This window comes from Eumetopias jubatus, unplaced genomic scaffold, assembly GCF_037043125.1.
Source record: "Eumetopias jubatus isolate StellerSeaLion01/CBP00866 unplaced genomic scaffold, mEumJub1_p1.0 scaffold_8, whole genome shotgun sequence".
NCBI lineage: Eukaryota > Metazoa > Chordata > Mammalia > Carnivora > Otariidae > Eumetopias > Eumetopias jubatus.
The window spans coordinates 30,335,038-30,340,483 of NW_028274814.1; the positions used below are offsets into that span (position 1 = coordinate 30,335,038).

At 59.1% G+C, this 5,446-nt stretch overlaps 1 long non-coding RNA gene across 1 annotated transcript; it reads right to left on the minus strand.

Moving 5' to 3' along the window:
* Positions 1–1,972: 1,972 nt before the first annotated feature.
* Positions 1,973–2,947, minus strand: LOC114217753 (uncharacterized). The gene is made up of 3 exons (XR_003611041.2): positions 2,840–2,947; positions 2,613–2,739; positions 1,973–2,437 (listed from the first exon to the last, which is right to left on the minus strand). It is a non-coding gene; the product is annotated as an uncharacterized LOC114217753 (long non-coding RNA).
* Between the last annotated feature and the right edge of the window lie 2,499 nt (positions 2,948–5,446).

The following is a 5,446-nucleotide window of genomic DNA, read 5'->3' on the forward strand; positions in this document are numbered from 1 at the left end:
CTTCTCTCTGGTTTTACTCTATCTGGGAAAGCACCCAGACGTCCCTTTCTGCAAGCTCCTTCTTGCTCATCTACACTTGTTTACCATCTTAGGGTGCTCTCATCTCTTCCCTACTGCAGATGGCCCTCAGGCCCAAGGCACTGGCACCCGCTTTGCGTCTCACCTCTACTGGTCCAGCCTGTGCCTGCCCTTTTTTGTTTTTGTTTTTAATTGGATTCATTTATTTGACACAGAGAGAGAGAACACAAGCAGGGGAAGCGGCAGGCAGAGGGAGAGGGAGAAGCAGGCTCCCCGCTGAGCAAGGAGCCCAAAATCATGACCTGAGCTGAAGGTAGACGCTTAACCGACTGAGCCACCCAGGCGCCCCTGCGCCTGCCCTTTGCTGAAACCCAGAGAGTCCTCCCTCAACCAAACGATTGGAGTACCGGAGAGCTGCTGAAAAAGGCCATGTGTGGATCCCCCAGTGTTCTGACCTCCAGACGGTCTGGGGAGACCCTGATGTTCAGATGCCTCAGTTGGTCTGGGGGGCCCTGATGATCTGAGCCCCAGTTGGTCTAGGGGTCCCCCGATGTTCTGACCCCGTAGTTGGTCTGGGGACACCCTGATGGTCTGACTCCCAGTTGGTCTAGGTGGCCCTGATGTTCTGACCCTCAGTTGGTCTGGGGGCCCCCCAGTGTTCTGACCCCTCAGTTGGTCTGGGGGACCCTGTTGTTCTGACCCTCCAGTTGGTCTGAGGGGGGCCTGATGTTTTGACCCCCAGTTGGTCGGGGGAGACCCTGATGATCTGACCCCCCAGTTGGCCTAGGGGCTCCCCAATGTTCTGACCTCCCCAGTTGGTCTGGTGGACCCTGATGTTCTGACCCCCCTGTTGGTCCAGGAGCTCAGGCTTGACCATCTGTTTTACGCTCCCAAGTGCTTATGTGGCAGAGATTGAGAAGTCAAGAGTAAGAAGTACTGCTCCAGCCTGTCCCTGGAAACCATGACTCTACCAGGTGCCCACACCCTCAACTCTTCCTTTGCCCCACTGGGCAGATGGGCACAGCCTGTGGAGAGGAATCCGGGGGAGTAGGCACTTGTCTTTACAGGTCTCCATGGTGGGAGGCTGCTGGTTGCACAAGTCAAGTCTGAGTCACTCTGTTTGGGAACAGATAGTGCTCTGCTTGGTGACCTGCCAGCCCCAATACCCACCCTGCCACCCAGAGGCGCGGGGTGCCAGGAACTTCCCCAGTCTCCTGGAGGGGCCGTGTTTTCTTGCACCCAGAGCGTTGTGGTCATGACAGCATGCTGGCAGCGGCGGTGATGTCCATCCATCTGTCCATTCATTAGTTCCGCAGCGTCCTCTTGAGCCACCCACCTTATTATGGGTCTGTGAGGACACGGAGGGAAATGTCACACCGGCCTCTGCCCTCTAAGGGAGGTGAGATGTAGGTGTGAACAACCACATGCAAAGACAGTGGGTGGCAGGTGCCTCATCAACGGATTCCAGTGTCATGAGTGCGCACAGTGAAGGGTGGGTGGTGTCGGGCTTGGGCATGGGAGGTGGGGGAAGCGTCCAACAGGTGGGAGAACGTTCTTGGCAGAGGACCCGTGAGACTAAAAGTGGGGACAGTGGGGATGTGCCATGCCTTTGGGGGGGCATCCCACTGCCTGGGAGCCAGGGGAGACCCTGCAGCCCCGTGACGGATGGCCTCGACTGTTAGGAGTTTGGAATTCCTTTCCAGTATCCCAGTGGAGGCATTTCCCAGCTCTGTGACCTTGGACAAGCTAGTTATAGCCTCTGCCTCAGTTTCCTTGTAAAATGGGGGGAAATAATACCTCTGTCGAGGTTGCTGTGAGGCCTAAGTGAGTCATGTGGCGAGAGGGCCAGCAGCGGAGTCCGGAACAGCTTGTCTTAGATAAGTAGCATAATCCACGCATTATTAGTGCATTGGTTTTTTTTCCAGAAGATCAAATGGAGACTTGCTGAAGGTTTTTAATCAGAGGAGGTATATGGTCACATCGGTGCTCTTGGAAGGTTATTTCTCAGTGGCATGCAGGATAAACCAGAGCGGGGGCGCCAGGGCCCTTGAGGAGGCTACTTTGACATGCTGAGCCTGAGCTGATAAGGGAAGGGGGCAGGTGGGCTGAGGGGAGCCCCTGCTGCTGGTGAACCGCAGAGCAAGGGCAGGGCTTCGGGTGGGGCTGACTCTGTGTCCACCTGAGCCTTAGGGAAGTCTGGGGCAGGGAGGAGAGGGCCGGCAGGGAGAAGGCTCTGCGCTTGGCCACAACAGGGCGGGACCATGCCTGGGCCACGCCGGCTCAGGAGCTACCCCTGTTCTTGCTGATGTCAGAGGACCAACTACCACTGGACGCGTGAGGCCTCTTGCCGTGCCAAATGGCGAAAACACATTCAGTTCTCAGAATCCTGGAGCCACAGGGAGCCAGAGAACCTCAGGCTCTGGTAGGAACAGGGCAGAGTGCACCGCTTATCAAACTCCTGGGGCCTGCCCAGCCTCCAGAAGTAGAGGGGAGAAAAGCTCAGCACCCCCTCCAGCCAGGACTGTGGGGGTCAAGAGGTAGAAGTGTCCCCAGGGCTTTCTGTCCACCCACCTCCCTCCAGGAGAGGGCCTTACCCTGATCAGGGAAATCTGTGTCCTAAGATGGCCGACCGAGCCAGCAGGAGAGTCCCAGGCCTTGCCTGGGGGCTCTTCCGGGTTCTTCTCCCTGCCCCGCTTCGCCCACGCGCCAGGAGTGCCCAGTCTGCGGAAGTAGATGTGTATAAATTGCCCCCCTTTGTTTGTGCTCGGGGCTCAGACCTTTGGAGACCACCCTCCTCTGAGCCCGCCGGTGTTAAATAAACCTGTCCTCCAAGGTCTCCGGGTGCCGCTTGGTTCTTCCGTCGGGCGATCCAGTCCAGGTTCTGTAACAACCCCAACCCCAAAATGCTCAGTTGTGGGGAGGGGGACTTCTGGGCTACTTCAGGCACCTGTCCTGGGGTGGGAAGCAGGAGGGGAGGGGAAGGAGGTGTGCACGTGGAACCGGGGCCACTCCTGGAGCCCGCTCTCGTGGGGACGGCTGTGTAAGAGGCTCTGTGAGTCCTTCCTCCTCTCTCTCCCTCTTGGCTCTTCTTTCAACAAACTTGTGTAGAGCATGATTATTCCAGGCACAGTGGTAAGTATTGGTGATCAAATGCCCACCTTGACAGCACTCTCCACTGGGGACAGGGACACAGGCAGGAGTGCCCACTGGGGGACCTGTCACCACATGGGTCTTGGGACTGACCCTGCCACACGGGGACAGAGGCTGCCAGACAGGACATCTCAGCTGGGCCTTGCTGCTGGCCCCTGGGTGGCCTTGTAGACCCCTGGGTGGTGGGCACTCGGGGCTCAGGGCAGAGCTCCGGGTTCGCTGGGGTGGCTGCAGAGTACCCCGCTTCAGGCACCTTCTCTGCCTGTCTTTCTGCTTGGAGGCAGATCCACGCCTTTGAGAGGGCCCTTGGCAGCCAGACTGCTTGCCTGCGGTGCGAGGGATGGCCTGTGTCCGAACCACCACATAATCCTCTCTTCTCTGTGCCATTGGAATTCTGGAATTTTTCTCTGTAAGGATGAACCTCCTTCCCTGTGCCATTACCTTGGGTGCCACCCCCCTTCTGTTGCTGGCCCTGAGAAAGGAGCCGGGGCAGCGTGGTGGGTGGGGGCTGAGACGGCGGGGCATGGGGGGTGCATCAGGGACAGGCTACGAGGAAGGCGGTCTGCGGCCTTAGGGACTTGGCTTCAGCTGTTCTTCTTGTCACTGGGGTCTCAGCATAAATGTCAGCCCCTCGGAGGCCACCTGGCCACTGGTCATGCCTCATCATGGGACCGGCTTCGACTCTGAAGAGCATCACTGTGTGATACTCTCCCCATCCCGCTCAATCGGAACATACGCTTCACGACGGCTGGACTCTGTCTGTCTTGCTCATTGTCGGTCTCCCAGCCCTGGATTCAATTTTGTAGGAAGGAGGAGCATGCAGATGGCCATCCTTTTCAGCTCTGGGCACCTCCCTTCTAAACGAAGGGGTGGAGACAGGCTGGGACCCGTCCAGAGAAGAATGACCTAGAAGACCCTGCGTGTGGGCCTCTTTGCCGCAGAGGCTGCAGGGGGCTGCTGGACCTGGAGTAGCCCCTGCTGAATCCCCGAGGAGCATCCCCCACAGGACAGGGGCTCAGACCTGCTCCAAGCGGCCCCAGGGCTAAAATCAGGGCTGGGAGTGGGGGTTGCAGGGGCTGGCCTGTGGCTCAGCAGGATGGTGCTCCTCCAAGTGGGGCTTCCCCAGGCTACGCCGTTGCTTGCGAGGTGGTGGGTGGAAGCATCCGGGCAGATGCTGGGAAGACTTTTGGGAAGGGCTTGTGGAGGGGATTCATACATCCTCCCGAGGGCTTGGCTGCGTGGATGTTCCTCCCTTTTCTGCGGTTCAGTGGTTCTCTCACTTCCCAAGATGGGTCTAAAGATCCTTGTTTTCTTGGAAATAATGACATGGACAGCAGGTCTGTGTCCTCCCCACCATTCCCCCCTGCCCCCTGCCCCAAAACTTAACAACCCCTGCCTTTTCCTCAGGGAAATAGACCCTGCAACAGATGGGGGGTGGGGGGGCCACGTGAAATGGGGCAGAGACGGGAGGGAGCCCTGGTGTCTCAGGCCACCCAGTTTGTGGTGATTTGTCACAGCTGTCCTAGGGAGGGCATGCGGGTGGGTCAAAGCTGTCAGCTACTCACAGAGGAGTAGAGAAGGGGGCGCACGGGCTCTGGTGGGCAACTTCAGTGCAGAGGGTGGTGCCGGTTCCGCGGCTGCGCGGGGTCTGATGGGCTCCCCACATCATGATCGGCACCAATTGGGAAAACAAAAGAAGCGCTGGTCAGCAATTTCAGTTCGTGTGCTAAAAAACACAATTTGGGAATAAGGGTTCCTGGGTAGAAAAGGGTTTGGCTGGAGGCTCCTAAAAGCCCTCCAGCTGTGAGGCAGCTCGGAGAGCGCACAGGGCTCCCCAGGCCTCGGGCCGGCCAGCAGGGAGGACCCGGGAGAAGGGTGGGGACGTGGGCCCCCCACAGGGGCCCATCTGGAGCCCAGCCTCACCTGCTGCTTTCCCGCCGGAGCCTTGGGGTAGGGCTGGCTGGTTTCAGGAAGGACTGGAGCCGCAGATGGCTGCTCAAGTCAGCAGTCAGCAGGGGCAGCGCCCCGCTCTCCCCAGGCACTCTCCCCAGGCCAGGTTGGGATGGGCCCGGACGGGTGAGGTGGTGCTTGTCATGAGCACTGTGCTCTGTAACTGGGACTCAGGTGCCCTCTGGGGCTGCAGCAAAGACGAAGACTGGAGCCGTGGTCCTTGCGGGCAGAGAAGGCAGGACCGTGCGTGCCACCCACTGCCAGGACAGGAGGCCTGGGAGGGACGTGTGTGAGCAGAGGAGGGACGGGCTGGGGGGCCTCGAGGTGG